This window comes from Chiloscyllium plagiosum, unplaced genomic scaffold (genome assembly GCF_037043375.1).
Source record: "Chiloscyllium plagiosum isolate Xiang-an unplaced genomic scaffold, Cpla_swu_hap1 HiC_scaffold_38, whole genome shotgun sequence".
In the NCBI taxonomy this organism is placed as follows: domain Eukaryota; kingdom Metazoa; phylum Chordata; class Chondrichthyes; order Orectolobiformes; family Hemiscylliidae; genus Chiloscyllium; species Chiloscyllium plagiosum.
The window spans coordinates 81,348,420-81,367,024 of NW_028270176.1; the positions used below are offsets into that span (position 1 = coordinate 81,348,420).

At 57.4% G+C, this 18,605-nt stretch overlaps 1 protein-coding gene and 1 non-coding gene across 2 annotated transcripts in view; both read right to left on the minus strand.

Moving 5' to 3' along the window:
* Window positions 1–18,605, minus strand: part of LOC148139665 (uncharacterized) — a 481,109-nt gene that overhangs the window by 181,690 nt on the left and 280,814 nt on the right. The window lies entirely within an intron of this gene.
* On the minus strand, window positions 17,136–17,208 carry trnav-uac (transfer RNA valine (anticodon UAC)). The gene has a single exon. It is a non-coding gene; the product is annotated as a tRNA-Val (tRNA).

The following is an 18,605-nucleotide window of genomic DNA, read 5'->3' on the forward strand; positions in this document are numbered from 1 at the left end:
AAGGTGAGGGGGAGTGAAGGCGAGGGACGGTGAAGGTGAGGAGGAGTGAAGGCGAGGGACGGTGAAAGCGAGCGGGGTGAAGGTGAGGGGGTGAAGGCGAGGTGGTGAGGGTCAGGGGGAATGAAGGTAAGGGAGCTTAAAGAGAAGGGCGTGAAAGCAAGGGGAGTGATGGCGAGGGGAGCGAAGGCGAGGATGGAGAAGGCGGGGGTGATAATGCGGGGGATAATGCGGGGGAGAAGGCGAGGGAGAGAAGGCGTGGGAGTGTGAAGACGAGGGGGAGAGAAGGCAGGGGAGTGAAGGCGGGCAAGAGAAGGTGGGGTGAGAAGGCGCGTGTGGAGAAGACGAGGGTGATAATGCGGGGGAGAACGTGGGGCAGAAGGCGAGGGTGGAGAAGGCGGGGTGAGAAGGCGAGGGTAGAGAAGGCGGGGGTGATAATGCAGGGGAGAAGTTGGGTAAACAAGGCGAGGGTGGAGAAGGCGGGGAGAGATGCGGGGAGCAAAGGCGGGGAGAGAAGACGAAGGTGGAGAAGGCGGGGAGAGAAGGCGGGGGAGAAGTCGGGGAGAGAAGACGAAGTGGGAGAAGGTTGGGGAGAAGGCGAGGATGGAGAAGGCGAGGATGGAGAAGGCGGGTGGAGAAGGCGGGGGAGAAGGTGAGGGTGGAGAAGGCCAATGTAGCGAAGGCTGGGAGAGAAAGTGACGGAGAGAAGGCTGGGAGAGAAGACGGGGAGAAGGAGAGGGTGGAGAAGACGGGGTGATAATGTGGGTGAGAAGGTGGGGCAGAAGGCGAGGGTGGAGAAGGCGGGGTGGAGAAGGCGGGGTGGAGAAGGCAGAATGGAGAAGGCGAGGGTGGAGAAGGCGAGAGTGGAGAAGGCGGGTGGAGAAGGCGGGGGCGAAGGCGAGGGTGGAGAAGGCCAATGTGGCGAAGGCTGGGAGAGAAAGTGATGGAGAGAAGGCTGGGAGAGAAGACGGGGAGAAGGAGAGGGTGGAGAATGCGGGGGGAGAAGGCGAGGGAGAGAAGGCGGGGAGAGAAGGCGAGGGGAGCGAAGATGAGGTAGTGAAGGTGCGGCAAGGAGGCGAGGGTGGAGAAGGCAGGGAGAAGGCGAGTGTGGAGAAGGCGGGGAGAAGGCAAGGGTGGAGAAGGTGAGGGCGGAGAAGGCGGGGAGAAGGCGAGGGTGGAGAAGGTGAGGGTGGAGAAGACGAGGGGGGAGAAAGCGAGGGAGAGAGAAGGCGAGGGTGGAGAAGGTGAGGGGAGATAAGGCGAGGGTGGAGAAGGCGAGGGGAGAGAAGGCGAGGGTGGAGACGGCGAGGGGAGAGAAGGCGAGGGTGGAGAAGGTGAGGGGAGAGAAGGCGAGGGTGGGGTAGTCGAGGGTGGAGAAGGCGAATTAGAGACGGTGAGGGGGTGAGAAGGCGATGGGAACGAAGATGAGGTAGTGAATGTGCGGCAAGGAGGCGAGGGTGGAGAAGGCAGGGAGAAGGCGAGTGTGGAGAAGGCGGGGAGAAGGCAAGGGTGGAGAAGGTGAGGGCGGAGAAGGCGGGGAGAAGGCGAGGGTGGAGAAGGTGAGGGCGGAGAAGGCGGGGAGAAGGCGAGGGTGGAGAATGTGAGGGTGGAGAAGACGAGGGGGGAGAAAGCGAGGGGCGAGAAGGTGGGGAGAGAAGGCAGAAGGAGAAGGTGAGGGTGGAGAATGCGGGAGAGAGAAGGTGGGGGAGAAGGCGAGTGGGAGAAGACGTGGAGAGAAGTCGGGGAGAAGGCGGGGTGGAGAAGGCAAGGATGGCGAAGGCAGGTGGAGAGAGTGGGAGAGAAGGCGAGGGTGGAGAATGCGGGGTAGAAGGTGGGAACAGAAGGTGGGGGGAGAAGGCGGGGAGAGAAGACGAGGGGAGAGAAGGCGAAGGCAGAGAAGGCGAAGGGTCAGAAGGCAAGGGGGCGAAGGCGAGTGGTGATGAAGACGAGGGGTTGAAGGTGAGGCAGCTGAATGCGACGAGATGAGAAGGTGAGGGGGAGAAAGCGGTGGAGGGAAGGTGGGGAGAGAAGGCAAGGGTGGAGAAGGCGAGGGTGAGATTGCGGTAGTGAAGGTGGGGGGAGAAGGTGGGGAGAAGGCGAGGGTGGAGAAGGCCAGGGCAGAGAAGGCGGGGAGAAGGCGAGGGGAGAGAAGGCAAGTGGGAGAAGGCGAGGGGTGGTGAAGGTGAAGGGTTGAAGGCGACACTTGAAGGCGAGGGAAGAGAAGGGGGGAGAGGAGGCGATGGGGGAGAAGGAGAGGGTGTGATTGCGGGGGTGAAGGTTGGTGGAGAAGGCGAGGGTGGAGAAGGCGGGGAAAAAGGCGGGGAGAGAAGACGAGAGTGGAGAAGGCAGGGAGAGAAGGCGGGGGAGTAGGTGGGGGAGAAGGCGAGGGTGGAGAAGGCGGAGAGAAGGCGAAGGTGGAGAAGGCGAGGGTGGAGAAGACGAGGGAGAGAAGGCGAGGGGGAGAAGACAGGGAGAGAAGATGAGGGTGGTGAAGGCGAGGGGGATGAAGGCAGGGGAGAGAGAAGGCTATGGGTGTGAAGGTGGAGGATAGTGAAGGAAAGGGGTGTGTTAAGGCGAGAGGATAGTGAGAGTGAGGGGGGTGAAGGCAAGGGTGGTAAAGGCAGGGGAGGGTGAAGACGAGGGCAGAGCAGGCGGGGAGAGAAGGTTAGGAGAGACGGCGAGGAGAGTGAAGGCAAGGGGATGTGGAGGCGAGGAGTTCAAGGCGAGGGGTGGTGAAGGCGAGGGGGAGTCAAGGCGAGGGAGGGTGAAGGCGAGCGGGGTAAAGGTGAGGGGGTGAAGGTGAGGAGTTGAGGGTGAGGGGGTGTGAAGTCAAGGTGGATTGAAGCCGAGGGGTTTAAGGTGAGGGGAGTGATGGCGAGGGGAGTGAAGGCCAGGGTAGAGATGGCGGGTTGAGAATACGTTGGTGAAGGTGGTGGGAGATGGTAGGGGCTGAAGGCGGGGAGAGAAAGCAAGTAGGGTGAAGGCAAGGGAGAGAGAAGTTGAGGGGGATTAATGTGAGGGTGGAGATGGCGGGGAAGAGAAGGCGATGGGGGTGATGGCAGGGGATGGAGAAGGAAAGTGGGTGTGTGCTAGCGAGAGGATGGTGCGGGCGAGGTGTGAAGGCAAGGGTGGTGAAGATGAGGGAGGGTGAAGATGAGGGGGAGAGAAGGCAGGGGAGAGAAGGCAAAGGGGCAGAAGGCGAGGGTGGAGAAGGCGGTGAGAGAAGGCGGGGTGAGAATGTAATGGTGAAGGTGGGGTGAGAAGGCGAGGTTGGAGCAGGTGGGGAGAGGAGGTGTGGAGAGAAGGCTGTGGAGAGGTCGGGAAGAGAAGACGAGGTGGAGAAGGTTCGGGGAGAAAGCGAAGGTGGAGAAGGCGTGGAGAAGGCAGGGGAGAGAAGGCGTGGGAGGAGAAGACAGGGAGAGAAGACGAGGGTGAAGAACTCGGGGAGAAGGCAGTGAAGAGAAGGCGAGGGAGGAGAAGGCGCGGAAAGGCGAGAGGATGGTGAGGGCAAGGGGATGAAGGCGACGGTGGGGAAGGCGGGGAGCGTGAAGCCAAGAGGGGGAGAAGGTGAGGGGAGAGAAAGCGAGGGCAGAGGAGTTTAGGGGAGAAGGCGATGGGAGAGAAGACAATGGGGAGAAGGCGAGGGGTGTGAAGGAAAGAGGGGTTAAATGGGAGGGCGTGAAGTCGAGGTGATTTGATGTCGGAGGTGAAGACAAGAGGTGTGAAGGCGAGGGGGTGTGAAGGCAAGGGGGTTTGAAGGCGACGGGGTGAAGTCAAGGGGCGGTGAAAGTGAGGGATAATAAAGGCGAGGGTGGGTGAAGGCGAGGGGTTTGAAGGTGAGGGAGGCGAAGGCGAGGGGCTGAAGGCGAGGGTGGAGAAGGAGGCAGAGAAGGCAGGGAGAGAAGGCAGGGAGAGAAGGCGGGGAGAAGGTGAGGGGAGAAGGCGAGGGTGGAGAAGGCGGTGGAGAAGCCGGGGAGAGAAGATGAGAGGGGAGAATGTGGGGGGAGAATGCGAGGGTGGAGAAGGCAGGGGAGAGAAGGCGGGTGAGAGAAGGCGAGGGGAGAGAAGCCGAGGTCAGAGGTTAGGGGAGAAGGCGAGGGTAGAGAAGGCAAAGGGGCAGAAGGCGTGGGTGGTGAAGGCGGGGAGAGAAGACGAGGGTGGAGAAGGCGGGGGAGAGAAGGTGGGGAGAGAAGGCGAGGGTGAAGAAGGCGGGGAGAGGAGGCGATGGTGGAGAAGAGGAGGGTGCGATGGCGGGGGTGAAGGTTGGTGGAGAAGGCGAGGGTGGAGAAGGCGGGGAAAAAGGCGGGGTGAGAAGACGAGCGTGGAGAAGGCAGGGAGAGAAGGCGGGGGAGTAGGTGGGGGAGAAGGTGAGTGTGGAGAAGGCAGTGAGAAGGCGAAGGTGGAGAAGGCGAGGGTGGAGAAGGCGAGGGAGAGAAGGCGAGGGGGAGAAGGCAGGGAGAGAAGATGAGGGTGGTGAAGGCGAGGGGGATGAAGGCAGGGGAGAGAGAAGGCTATGGGTGTGACGGTGGAGGATAGTGAAGGAAAGGGGTGTGTTAAGGCGAGATGATAGTGAGAGTGAGGGGGTGAAGGCAAGGGTGGTAAAGGTGGGAGAGGGTGAAGACGAGGGCAGAGCAGGTGGGGAGAGAAGGTTAGGGGAGAAGGCGAGGAGAGTGAAGGCAAGGGGATGTGGAGGCGAGGAGTTCAAGGCGAGGGGTGGTGAAGGCGAGGGGGAGTCAAGGCGAGGGAGGATGAAGGCGAGCGGGGTAAAGGTGAGGGGGTGAAGGTGAGGAGGTGAGGGTGAGGGGGTGTGAAGTCAAGGTGGGATGAAGCCGAGGGGATTAAGGTGAGGGGAGTGATGGCGAGGGAAGCGAAGGCGAGGGTAGAGATGGCGGGTTGAGAATACGTTGGTGAAGGTGGTGGGAGATGGTAGAGGCTGAAGGCGGGGAGAGAAAGCAAGTAGGGTGAAGGCAAGGGACGCGAAGGTGAGGGGGATTAATGCAAGGGTGGAGATGGCGGGGAAGAGAAGGCGATGGGTGTGAAGGCAGGGGATGGAGAAGGAAAGTGGGTGTGTGCTAGCGAGAGGATGGTGCGGGCGAGGTGTGAAGGCAAGGGTGGTGAAGGTGAGGGAGGGTGAAGATGAGGGGGAGAGAAGGCAGGGGAGAGAAGGCGGGTGAGAGAAGGCGAGGGGAGAGAAGGCGAGGTCAGAGGTTAGGGGAGCAGGCGAGGGTAGAGAAGGCAAAGGGGCAGAAGGCGTGGGTGGTGAAGGCGGGGAGAGAAGACGAGGGTGGAGAAGGCGGGGGAGAGAAGGTGGGGAGAGAAGGCGAGGGTGGAGAAGGTGGTGAGAGAAGGCGGGGTGAGAATGTAATGGTGAAGGTGGGGTGAGAAGGCGAGGTTGGAGCAGGCGGGGAGAGGAGGTGGGGAGAGAAGGCTGTGGAGACGTCGGGGAGAGAAGACGAGGTGGAGAAGGTTTGGGGAGAAAGCGAAGGTAGAGAAGGCGTGGAGAAGGCAGGGGAGAGAAGGCGAGCGAGGAGAAGGCGGGGAGAGAAGACGAGGGTGAAGAACTCGGGGAGAAGGCAGTGAAGAGAAGGCGAGGGAGGAGAAGGCGGGGAAAGGCGAGAGGATGGTGAGGGCAAGGGGATGAAGGCGACGGTGGGGAAGGCGGGGAGCGTGAAGACAAGAGGGGGAGAAGGTGAGGGGAGAAAAAGCGAGGGCAGAGGAGTTTAGGGGAGAAGGCGATCGGAGAGAAGACAATGGGGAGAAGGCGAGGGGTGTGAAGGAAAGAGGGGTTAAATGGGAGGGCGTGAAGTCGAGGTGATTTGATGTCAGAGGTGAAGACAAGAGGTGTGAAGGCGAGGGGGTGTGAAGGCAAGGGGGTGTGAAGGCGACGGGGTGAAGTCAAGGGGCGGTGAAAGTGAGGGATAATAAAGGCGAGGGTGGGTGAAGGCGAGCGGGGTGAAGGTGAGGGGGATGTCGAAGGGGTGAGGGTGAGGGGGTGTGAAGGCAAGGGGTTTGAAGGTGAGGGAGGCGAAGGCGAGGGGAGTGATGGCGAAAGGAGTGAAGGCGAGGGTGGAGAAGGCGGGGGAGAGAAGGTGAGGGTGGAGAAGGTGGGGAGCGAAGGTGGGGAGAGAAGGTGGGGAGGAAGGGCGAGTTTGGAGAAGGCGGGGGTGAGAATGCACGGGTGAAGGTGGGTGGAGAAGTTGAGGGTGGAGTAGGCGAGGGTGGAGAAGGTGTGTGAGAGAAGGTGGGGACAAGGCGAGGCAGGAGATGGCTGGGGAGAAGGTGGGGAGAGAAGACGAGAGGTGGGAGAAGGTGGGTGGAGAAGGCAGGGGAGAAAAGGCAGGGCAGAGAAGGCGGGGAGAGAAGGCGAGGGTGGAGAAATTGGTGGGGAGAAGGCGGGGAGAAAGCTAGTGTGGTGAAGGTGAGGGTTGAGAAGGCTGGGAGAGAAGGCGAGGGAGAGAAGGCGTGGGAGCGTGAAGACGAGGGGGAGAGACGGCAGGGGAGTGAAGGTGGGCAAGAGAAGGCGAGGGGGGAGAAGACGAGGGCAGAGAAGGTTAGGGGACAAGGCGAGGGGAAAGAAGAAAAGGGGGGAGAAGGAGAGGGGCTGAAGGCGAGGGTGGAGAAGGAGGCAGAGAAGGCAGGTAGAGAAGGCAGGGAGAGAAGGCGAGGAGAAGGTGAGGGGAGAAGGCAAGGGTGGAGAAGGCGGTGGAGAAGCCGGGGAGAGAAGATGAGAGGGGAGAAGGTGGGGAAGATTGCGAGGGTGGAGAAGGCAGGGGAGAGAAGGCGGGCTAGAGAAGGCGAGGGGAGAGAAGGCGAGGGGAGAGAAGGCGAGGTCAGAGGTTAGGGGAGAAGGCGAGGGTAGAGAATGCAAAGGGGCAGAAGGCGTGGGTGGTGAAGGCGGGGAGAGAAGACGAGGGTGTAGAAGGCGGGGGAGAGAAGGTGGGGAGAGAAGGCGAGGGTGGAGAAGGCGGGGAGAGAAGGCGGGGTGAGAATGTAATGGTGAAGGTGGGGTGAGAAGGCGAGGTTGGAGAAGGCAGGGAGAGGAGGTGTGGAGAGAAGGCTGTGGAGACGTCGGGGAGAGAAGACGAGGTGGAGAAGGTTCGGGGAGAAAGCGAAGGTGGAGAAGGCGTGGAGAAGGCAGGGGAGAGAAGGCGAGCGAGGAGAAGGCGGGGAGAGAAGACGAGGGTGAAGAAGGCGGGGAGAAGGCAGTGAAGAGAAGGCGTGGGAGGCGAAGGCGGGGAAAGGCGAGAGGATGGTGAGGGCAAGGGGATGAAGGCGACGGTGGGGACGGCGGGGAGGGGAGAAGGTGAGGGGAGAGAAAGCGCGGGCAGAGGAGTTTAGGTGAGAAGGCGATGGGAGAGAAGACAATGGTGAGAAGGCGAGGGGTGTGAAGGCAAGAGGGGTTAAAGGGGAGGGGGTGAAGTCGAGGTGATTTGATGTCAGAGGTGAAGACAAGAGGTGTGAAGGCGAGGGGGTTTGAAGGCAAGGGGGTGTGAAGGCGACGGGGTGAAGTCAAGGGGCGGTGAATGTGAGGGATAATAAAGGCGAGGGTGGGTGAAGGCGAGCGGGGTGAAGGTGAGGGGGAAGTCGAAGGGGTGAGGGTGAGGGGGTGTGAAGGCAAGGGGTTTGAAGGTGAGGGAGGGGAAGGCGAAGGGAGTGATGGCGAAGGGAGTGAAGGTGAATGTGGAGAAGGTGGGGAGAGAAGGTGGGGAGAGATGGCGAGGTTGGAGAAAGCGGGGGTGAGAATGTGCGGGTGAAGGTGTGTGGAGAAGTCGAGGGTGGAGTAGGCGAGGGTGGAGAAGGTGTGTGAGAGAAGGTGGGGACAAGGCGAGGGTGGAGATGGCTGGGGAGAAGGTGGGGAGAAAAGACGAGAGGGGGGAGAAGGTGGGGGGAGAAGGCAGGGGAGAAAAGGCAGGGCAGAGAAGGCGGGGAGAGAAGGCGAGGGTGGAGAAGGTGGTGGGGAGAAGGCGGGGAGAAAGCTAGGGTGGTGAAGGCGAGGGAGAGAAGGCGTGGGAGCGTGAAGACGAGAGGGAGAGAAGGCAGGGGAGAGAAGGCTGGCAAGAGAAGGCGAGGGGAGAAAAGACGAGGGCAGAGAAGGTTAGGGGAGAAGGCGAGGGGAAAGAAGAAAAGGGTGGAGAAAGCGAGGGGCTGAAGGCGAGGGTGGAGAAGGAGGCAGAGAAGGCGGGTAGAGAAGGCAGGGAGAGAAGGCGGGGAGAAGGTGAGGGGAGAAGGCGAGGTTGGAGAAGGCGGTGGAGAAGCCGGGGAGAGAAGATGAGAGGGGAGAAGGTGGGGGGAGAATGCGAGGGTGGAGAAGGCAGGGGAGCGAAGTCGGGGAGAGAAGGCGGGGAGTAGGTAGGGGTAGAATGCGAAGGTGGAGAAGGCGGTGGTAAGGGCGGGGGTAGAAGCCACGGGTGGAGAATGCGAGGGCGAGAATGCTTGGGAGAAGGTGGGGGAGAGAAGGCGGGGAGAGAAGGCGGGGAGAAGGCGAGGATGGAGAATGCGAGGGGGAGAAGGCGAGGGAGAGAAGGCAGGGGGGAGATGTCGAGGGGGGAAGTCGGGCAGAGAGGGCGGGGGTGTGAAGGCGGGGGTGAGAAGGTGGCAGAGAAGGCAGGTGGTGAAGGCGAAGGGAGAGAAGGAGGGAGTTAAGGCAAGAGTGGAGAATGCGGGAGAAAGAAGGCGGTGTTGAAAGCGTCGGGTGAAGCCGAGAGGGGGAAGGCGGGGGTGAGAAGGCAGCAGAGAGAAGGTGAGGGGAGAGAAGGCAGGGGAGAAGGCGAGAGGGAGAAGACAGGGAATAGAAGGCAGGGAGAGAAGTCAGGGGGAGAAGGCGGAGGTTGTCAAGTCGAGGGTGGAGAAGGCTGGTGGAGAGAGTGGAGAGAAGGCGAGTGTAGAGAATGTGGGGAGAGAAGGCGGGGATAGAAGGTGGGGGAGAAGGTGGGGGGAGAAGGTGGGGGGAGAAGGCGAGTGGGCTGAAGGCAGGGGAGAGAAAAGGCAAGGGGGATGAAGAAATGTGGGTGAAGGCGACGGGGTGTGTGAAGACGAGAGGATGGTGAGGGCGAGGGGGCTGAAGGCGAGGGTGGTGAAGGTGTGGGAGGGTGAAGACGAGGGGGAGAAAAGGCAGAGGAGAGAAGGTGGGTGAGAGAAGGCGAGGGGAGAGAAGGCAGGGGGAGATGGTGAGGGCGGATGAAGACGAGGGGTTGAAGGCGAAGTGGGTGAATGAGAGGGGACTTGAAGGCGAGGGGAGTGAAGGCGAGAGGTGTGAAGGTGAGAGGTGAAAGGCAAGGGATCGTGAAGGCGATGGGGGTGAAGGCAAGGGGGTTGATGGCGTGGGGGATTAAGGCGACAGTGGGTGTAGGCGATGGGGGTTGAAGGCGAGGGGCAGTGAAGGCGAGGGAGGGTGAAGGCCAGCGGGTTTAAGTTGAGGGCGTGAAGGCGAGGGGGTGAAGGTTAGAAGGTGTGAAGGCAAGGGGGATTAAAAGGTAGGGCGTGAAGGTGAGGGGAGTGATTGTGAGGGGAGCGAAAGTGAGGGTGGAGAAGGTGGTGGAGAGAAGGCGGCGTGAGAAGGCGAGGGTGGAGAATGCAGGGGAGAAGGCAAGGGTGGAGAAGGTGGGGCGAGAAGGCGGGGAAAAGGTGGGGGAGAAGGCGATGGTGGAGAAGGCGGTGGAGAAGTCACAGAGAGAAGACGAGGGGGAGAAGGTAGGGGGAGAAGGCGAGAATGGAGAAGGCGAGAGTGGAGAATACGAGGTTGGAGAAGGCGAGGGGAAGAAGGTGGGCGAGAAGGCGGGGAGGAGACGAGGGGTGAGAATGCGAAGTTGGAGAAGGTGGAGGAGAAAAGGAAGGGAGAAGGCAAGGGGGAGAAGTCGAGGGTGGAGAAGGCGGGCGAGAGAAGGCAAGGTTGCAGAAGGCGGGGGTGAAGGCAAGGGTGGAAAATGTGGGGGAGACAAGGTGATGGGACAGAAAGCAAGGGAGAGAAGGCGAGGGTGGAGAAGGCGAGTGGAGAGAAGTCGAGGGCGGAGAAGGCGAGGGTGGAGAAGGAGAAGGAGAGAAGGGGAGGGAAAGAAGGCAGGGGGTGAAGTCGAGGGGTGTAGGCAGGCAGAGAAGGCGGGTGGGTGAAGGCAGGGGTGAGAAGTTGGTGGAGAAGGTGAGTGGTGAATGTGGGGATTGAAGCCGAGAGGAGAGAAGGAGGGGTTAAGGCGACAGTGGAGAATTCGGTGAAGAGAAGGCTGGGAGTGAAAACGGGGAGTGAAGACGCAGGGGAGAAGGCGGGGAGAGAAGGTGTGAGAGAGAAGGTGGGGGCGAAGGTGGGAAGAAGGCGAGAGGGAGCAGACGGCGAGAGAAGGCGGGGAGAGAAATCAAGGGGAGAACGCGAGGGTGGAGAAGGCAGGTGGAGAGGGTGGGAGAGAAGGCGAGGGGGATGAAGGCGAGGGAGAAGGCCGGGACAGAAGACGGTGGTAGAAGGCAGGGCAGAGAAGGCGAGTGGGGTGAAGGCAGGGGAAAGAGAATGCAATGGGATGAAAGTGCGGGAGGGTGAAGGCGAGGGGGTGTGTGAAGGCCAGAGGATGGTGAGGGCGAGGGGGGTGAAAGCGAGGGTGGTGAAGGCTGGGGAGGGTGAAGACTAGGGGACAAGGCAAGGGGGTGAAGGCGAGGGGTTGAAGGTGAGGGGCGGTGAGTTCGAGGGGCGGAGAAGGCGAGCGGGGTGAACGTGAGGGGTGAAGGCGAGGGGGTGAAGGTGAGAGGGTGTGAAGACAAGGAAATTAAAGTGGACGGCGTGAAGGCGAGTGGGTTGATGGCGAGGGGAGCGAAGGGGAGGGTGGAGAAGGCAGGGGAGAGAAGGCGGGGTGAAAAGGCGAGGGTGGAGAAAGCCGGGAGAGAAGATGGGGAGAGAAGGCGGGGAGAGAAGACGTGGGTAGAGAAGGTGGGGAGAGAAGGCGGGGAGCGAAGACGTGGGTAGAGAAGGTGGGGAGAAAGCAGGGGAGATGGCGAGGGTGGAGAAGGCGCTAGACAAGTCGGGGAGAGAAGACAAGGTGGGAAAAGGCAGAGAAGGCGAGGGTGGAGGAGGCGAGGGCAAAGAAGGCGAGGGCAGAGAAGGTGAGGGTGGAGAAGGTGAGGGAGAGATGGCGAGGGGAAAGAAGGTGGTGGAGAAGGCGGGGAGAATGTGGGGAGAGAAGACGAGGGGGGAGAAGGCGAGGGTGGAGAAGGCGAGGGTGGAGAACGCATGGGAGAAGGCGAGGGGTCAGAAGGCGAGGGTGGTGACGGCGAGGGTGGAGAAGGCGAGGGGAGAAAGCGGGGAGAGAAGGCGAGAGGGAAAAGGTGGGGAGAAGGCGAGGGTGGGGAAGGCGAGGGTGGAGAAGGCAAGGGGTCAGAAGGCGAGGGAGAGAGAAGGCGAGGGTGGAGAAGGCAAGGGGTCAGAATGCGAGGGAGAGAGAAGGCGAGGATGGAGAAGGTGAGGGGAGAGAAGGCGAGGGAGAAAGAAGGCGAGGGTGGAGAAGGCGAGGAGAGAGAAGACGAGGGAGAGAGAAGGTGAGGGATGAGAAGCCAAGAGGAGAGAATGCGAGTAGAAATAAGGCGAGGGGCTGTGAAGGCGAGGTGGAGAAGGCAAGGGGAGAGAAGTCGAGGGGAGAGATGGCGGGTCGAGAGAAGGCGAGGGTGGAGAATGCAGGGAGAGAAGGCAATTTGGAACAATGAGGGGGAGAGAAGGCGAATGAGGCAAATGCGGGGGAGAGAAGGCGGGGGTGAAGGCGAGTGGTGAAATACGGGGGTGAAGGTGAGGGACAGAAGGCGAGGAGAAGGCAAAGGTGGAGAAGGCGAGGGTGGAGAAGGTGAGGGAGAGATAGTGAGGGGAAGAAAGCGGGGAGGAGGCGGGTGAGAAGCTGGGGAGAGAAGAGGAGGGTAGTGAAGACGAAGGTGGAGAAGACTGCAGGAGAAGGCGAGAGAGAGAAGGCGGGGAGAGAAGGCGAGGGTGGAAAATGCAAGGGAGAGAAGGTGAGGGAGAGAAGACTGGGGAGAATTCGAGGAGTGAAGGCGGGTAGAGAAGGCGTGGAGGTGAAGGCGGGGGGAGAAGGTGGTGGAGAAGGTGGGCGTGAAGGCGGGGAGTGAAGGTGAGGGGTGAGAAGGAGGGGGTTAAGGCGAGGATGGAGAATGCAGGAGAGATAAGGCGGGGGATAAAGCAGGGGGTGACGCCAATGGGGAGAAGTTGGGGGTGAAGGCGGGGGAGAAGATGAGGGTGGAGATTACGGGGCTGAGAAGGTGAAGAGAGAAGTCAGATAGAAAAGGCGGGGGTGGAGAAGGCGGGTGGAGAGAGGGAGAGAGAAGGAGAGGTTGGAGAGTGCGGGGGGAGAAGGCGGGGACAGAAGGTGGGGGGAAAAGGCGGGGAGAGAAGGCGAGTGGGGTTGAAGGCGAGTGGGGATGAAGGCGAGTGGGGGTGAAGGCGAGGTGGTGAAGGCAACGGGAGTGAAGACAAGGGGGTGTGAAGGTGAGGGTAGAGTGAAGGTGAGGGGGTGAAGGCTAGGGGTGTGAAGCCGATGGGGTGTGAAAGTGTAGGGGGTGAAGAGCAGGGAGGGTGAAGGTGAGGGGAGTGAAGGCGAATGGGATGAAGGTGGGTGAGTGAAGTCGAGGGGGGATGAAGGCAAGGGGTGTGAAGGCAATGGGGAGAATGCGCGGGGAGTGAAGGTGAGGGGGTGAAGATGAGGGGGAGTGAAGGCAAGGGAGTGAAGGGGAGGGAGGGGGAAGGCGATGGGGGTGAAGTTGAGGGGCTGTGAAGGGGAGGGGGTGAAGGCGACGGGGGTGAAGGTGAGGGGCTGTGAAGGCGAGGTGGTGAAGGCGATGGGGTGAACGCGAGGAGAGTGAAGGTGACGGTTGAGAATGTGGGGGAGAATGCGGGGATGAAGGCGAGGAGGGAGAAGACAAGGGGAGAGAAGACGAGGACAGAAAGTGAGGATGGAGAATGTGGAGGGAGAATTTGGGGAGAGAAGGCGTGGGGAGCAGGCGGGGAGAAGGAGAGGGGAGAAGATGGTGCGAGAATGCAGGGGAAAGAAGGCAGGGAGAGAAGGCGAGAGTGGAGAATGTGGGGGAGAGAATGTGAGGGGGAAGATGGGGCAGAGAAGACGAGGACAGAAAGCGGGGGTGGAGAATGCGGGGGAAGAAGTCGGGGAGAGAAGGCAGCAAGAGAAGACTAGGGGGAGCAGGCGGGGGAGAAGGTGGGGAGAGAAGGCGAGAGTGGACAAGGCGGGGTAGAGAAGGTGGGGAGAGAAAGAAGGGGAGAACAGGGGAGAGAAGCCGGGGAGAACACCAGGGTGGAGAATGCGGGGGAGAGAAGGTGGGGAGACAAGGTGGGAAGAAGGTGAGGAAGAGTATACGAGGGAGAGAAGGTGGAGGGGAGAAGGTGAGGGAGAAAACGAGGGGAGGGAAGGCGGGGTGAAGGCGAGGGAGAGAAGGCGAGGGTGGAGAATGCGGGGGAGAAGGCAGGGGAGAGAAGTTGCGGGAGAAGGCAAGGGGGAGAAGACGGGGAGAGAAGGAGCGGGGAGAAGCGGAGAGAGATGGTGCAGGAGAAGGTGGTGAGACAGGGTGAGGGGAGAATAGGCGAGGTGGGAGAAGACGGGGAGAGAAGGAGGGGCGAGATGGTGCGGGAGAAGGCTCGGGGGTATAAATTGAGGGGAGAGAAGACGAGAGGGATAGAAGGCAAGCGTGGAGAAGGCGGGGAGAAGGCGAGGGGAGAGAATGTGTCAGGCAGAAGGCAGGCTGTGAAGGAAATGGGGGAGAAGGCTGGAGCGAATTCGAAGTCAGGTTTACAGATGGGAAAGCAAGCAAGACATTTCTGTCCTCGTCCATGTAAAAGGCTGCTTTTGGAGAACAAGGTAGTTTTGGTCAAGATTCGAACTGGCGACCGTTCGTGTATAAGGCCGGTGCGATCACCCCGACACTTCAGAAACAAGCCCGGAGCAGTGCTGCTGCAGCTGAGTGGCGTCCAGCCGTGACATTCGCAGCCATTCTGCACTTCACCTTTCTGCTTCCAATAGCTCGTTGTTGTCCAGCGTAATTGATATCTCGACAAAGTAAAAGAAAAGGAACGTGAAATTGATGACAAAATACACACAAGATGTTTGGACCATAAGGTGAGGTGGAATAGGCTGGTACAACTTTACCTGCAGCTTAACGGTTGCGTTAAAACGCAGTATTTACGTGTTTTACTCAAGCTGGGGCGAGTTGAAAACTCGAGAGCAAAGGTTTAAGGTGAGTGGGCTGAAATTGACGAAGGACCTGAGGCAAATTTCCCACACAGAAGGTTGTGCGTGCATGGAATGAGCTACCAGAGGGAGTGGAGTAGGCTATTACACTCAGAAAATTGCAAAGGTAACCGGATGAGTGTCTGGATTGGAAGGGTTTAGAGGGATAGGGGCAAAATGTTGGATATGGGATTTTGTTTAATTATTGCTATGTGGTGAGCATGGACGAGATACACCGAAGTATCTGTTTCCACGCGGTGTGCGCCAATAACATTGTGTTGCTTACACCGGCTGTAAAGGATTACTTTTTAGCGGAGCTGGCCGTCGCAGTCTGTGGCACAATCATTTAGTCTGTTCGACTGCTCACGGGAAAGGTAGCGTTGTAAGACACTGCAGAAACGAACGACTTCCTTACTTTTGCTCCGACTGACCATACTCCGGGAAATTTTCCCAGATTCTCAGTTGAGGATTTTTGCAGCTGGAAGTTACCTCAGAAACCCTGTTAATTCGAAATGTATTGAGCGAATCGCAAAACAGAAAGCATTTAACACGGAACACAAACAAAACTGGCAAACCAAATGCATTTTCAGACACAGCGAGCATGAATGCAAAATGTGAGACAGGCCGGGGGCATGAGTCATAAAGTAATCTCACAACTAACAACAGGGCAATTCCAAACTGCTCTTTCAAACATACTGGAGCCTGAGTGCACCACCACTTCCCAGACAATGCTGAAAAGAGAGAAAGAAAGAACACAATAAGAATGGGCCATAAAAAAGTGAATTTCACCAATCACAGACTGGATTAGATTACCTTTCCCTTCCGATGTCCGCAGGACGGAAATGAAGGAAATGGGAGAAATTCAATAACATGTGACATCGCAATTCATTGGAACGATTTTCCCATTGGCCATAAAACAAAATAACGACGAGTCGTGCCACCGCAGGACTTTGTTTCACAACAGCAATGAAATCACAGTCGACATTCGGTTCCAGTAAACGCTCAACTTGCCTGCGACAGCAGAGCTGTTTGCGATTTTCCACGCAGGAGGCGAACACGATCATGACAGCACAGACACCGGAAAAGTTGGGACTTTGCCACACCACAGTTCATTGCCCGGGAAGCAAACCCAATTTTCTTCGGTTTTAAACAGAAATGCAGCAGGAGTCGAAACAGCATTTTAACAAGCTGCGTCGTTGGAAACGATCAGCAGAAATGGCAGCGGTGGGATTCGAACCCACGCCTCTGTCAAGAACTGGAGCCTTAATCCAGCGGCTTAGACCGCTCGGCCACACTACCAGCCAGCCGCGCTGCCCCATTTTCTTGCACTTCCAATTGTGCTCCTGCATAACAACCGATGCAAAGCCACGTGAAAAGGGTTCCATGATCCCTCTCCGACTCGCACAACTGCTGGGATGTGCCCGTCTACAATATCAATTTCGCAGCAGATAATGATAGCCCATCAATCCAGACAACTATCAATGGTAAGCTGAGTCTATCTTCTCAGAATCTTTTCAACTACAAATGTATCTGTGAGTGCGTGAGAACATGCGATCGGTTATGATTTGGTCAAATTACCATGAGCTGCTTGACATTACTGCAATTTCGATTCTTGCTTTGCTAAATGATTTCACCCTTTGATCGAAACAGGACAACTTTCACGTTTACACGGAACATGAAACACACCGGACTACCGGGAAAATGCACAAAGCTGAGCAGGCCGTGTTCCACATCATACCGCGCAGCATCGTTTCAGTCACTGTTTTGCAGAATAAGAGTCCCAAAGAATGTTCTCCACCCTAAAACCGGAGGTAGCATTACAATCCGAGAACGACAGATCACATTGTGAGGATGCTCTGACCTCGGAGCCGGTTCGAGATGACACTTTCCTTGCCTTTTTGCCTTACCCGTGCAATTCGCTGCAGAGATGTTCACACCTGGATATGAGCCACATGGATACCAACTGAGTCGACGAGAAGCGACTCAATAAATTTTGCTAAACTCCACGGTGCTGATTAGAAATGCAGTTTCTGTTCACATCAATCTAAAAGGCAGTTTCTGAACATAGTAACAGAAGTCAAAAGGTAATTAGCTCACCCCACCCCCACTCCGGAAGAGGTGCTAACTGCCCTTGAGTGCTTTTTTGTTCTCGATGTGAAGAGCTCTCACGCCTGAGTCACCTTCACACGTCTCTGGTTGCTGAGTGAATCACAAAGAAGGAATTTCACCAGAGCTGCAACTGCCTCACTTCCCCACTCGCCCTCCCAGTTTACATTTTCCTGCTCGTCAGTGATTTAAAGAAAACCAAATGGATGCGATGTCATTCTGTAGCCTCTCTGTCGATTCCTCCGTTTCAGTTCCAACGTGGTTAGATCTCGGGCCGCTATCAAAGCACAGGTCCAGAGGTTCTCTGAGAGTGTAATTTCTTTCATTGCTGTTGCTAATTGAATGAGCCACTAACGTGCGAACTGCTCCAAAACTTGATTCAGGACCTCTGGTAACAACTCACGCACGTTGAATACCGACAGACCGCTTCCAAATGATGTCCTTCATAGACGACTTTGGGGGTACATTTGACAGACAGACTAGTTCAGGAATCCGCGGTGCGCTGTGACACCAGCGCATCAGCTTCTTCCCTGTCTTGAAAACGGGCCGCCTGCGCAAGGAATGCAAGTGCGATACTGATTTTCGTTTAAGGATCAGAAGGCGATAACTACACTCTCAAACAGAATGGCATATGATCACAATCAGGTTGGAGAAAAACTTTACAATGCTTTGCACAGTAATTAAATGGAGTTAAATTACATTTCACTACGAGAGCAGATTTGTTCAAGCAAATTCGAAGGCAGGTTTGCAGATGGGAAAGCAAGCAAGCAAACTCCGCTCCTGTCCATGTAAAATGCTGCAGTTGAAGAACAAAGCAGTTTCTGCCCAGTTTCGAACTGGGGACCTTTCGCGCGTAAGGCGAACGTGATGACCACTACACTACAGAAACAAGGCGCAGTCGCCACTGCTCAGGCTCAGTGGCACCCAGCACTGAAAGTTGAAGCCATTTTACCTTTCACCTTTCTGTTTCCAATCGCTCGTTGTTTAATGGGACTTCTTTAATTTTGGCTATGTGGTGAGCATGGACGAGATACACCGAAGTATCTGTTTCCACGCGGTGTGCGCCAATAACATTGTGTTGCTTACACCGACTGTAAAGTATTACTTTTTAGCGGAGCTTGCCGTCGCAGTCTGTGGCACAATCATTTAGTCTGTTCGACTGCTCACGGGAAAGGTAGCGTTGTAAGACACTGCAGAAACGAACGACTTCCTTACTTTTGCTCCGACTGACCATACTCCGGGAAATTTTCCCAGATTCTCAGTTGAGGATTTTTGCAGCTGGAAGTTACCTCAGAAACCCTGTTAATTCGAAATGTATTGAGCGAATCGCACACCGGAAAGCATTTAACACGGAACACAAACAAAACTGGCAAACCAAATGCATTTTCAGACACAGCGAGCATGAATGCAAAATGTGAGACAGGCCGGGGGCATGAGTCATAAAGTAATCTCACAACTAACAACAGGGCAATTCCAAACTGCTCTTTCAAACATATTGGAGCCTGAGTGCACCACCACTTCCCAGACAATGCTGAAAAGAGAGAAAGAAAGAACACAATAAGAATGGGCCATAAAAAAGTGAATTTCACCAATCACAGACTGGATTAGATTACCTTTCCCTTCCGATGTCCGCAGGACGGAAATGAAGGAAATGGGAGAAATTCAATAACATGTGACATCGCAATTCATTGGAACGATTTTCCCATTGGCCATAAAACAAAATAACGACGAGTCGTGCCACCGCAGGACTTTGTTTCACAACAGCAATGAAATCACAGTCGACATTCGGTTCCAGTAAACGCTCAACTTGCCTGCGACAGCAGAGCTGTTTGCGATTTTCCACGCAGGAGGCGAACACGATCATGACAGCACAGACACCGGAAAAGTTGGGACTTTGCCACACCACAGTTCATTGCCCGGGAAGCAAACCCAATTTTCTTCGGTTTTAAACAGAAATGCAGCAGGAGTCGAAACAGCATTTTAACAAGCTGCGTCGTTGGAAACGATCAGCAGAAATGGCAGCGGTGGGATTCGAACCCACGCTTCTGTCGAGACTGGAGCCTTAATCCAGCGCCTTAGACCGCTCGGCCACACTACCAGCCAGCCGCGCTGCCCCATTTTCTTGCACTTCCAATTGTGCTCCTGCATAACAACCGATGCAAAGCCACGTGAAAAGGGTTCCATGGTCCCTCTCCGACTCGCACAACTGCTGGGATGTGCCCGTCTACAATATCAATTTCGCAGCAGATAATGATAGCCCATCAATCCAGACAACTATCAATGGTA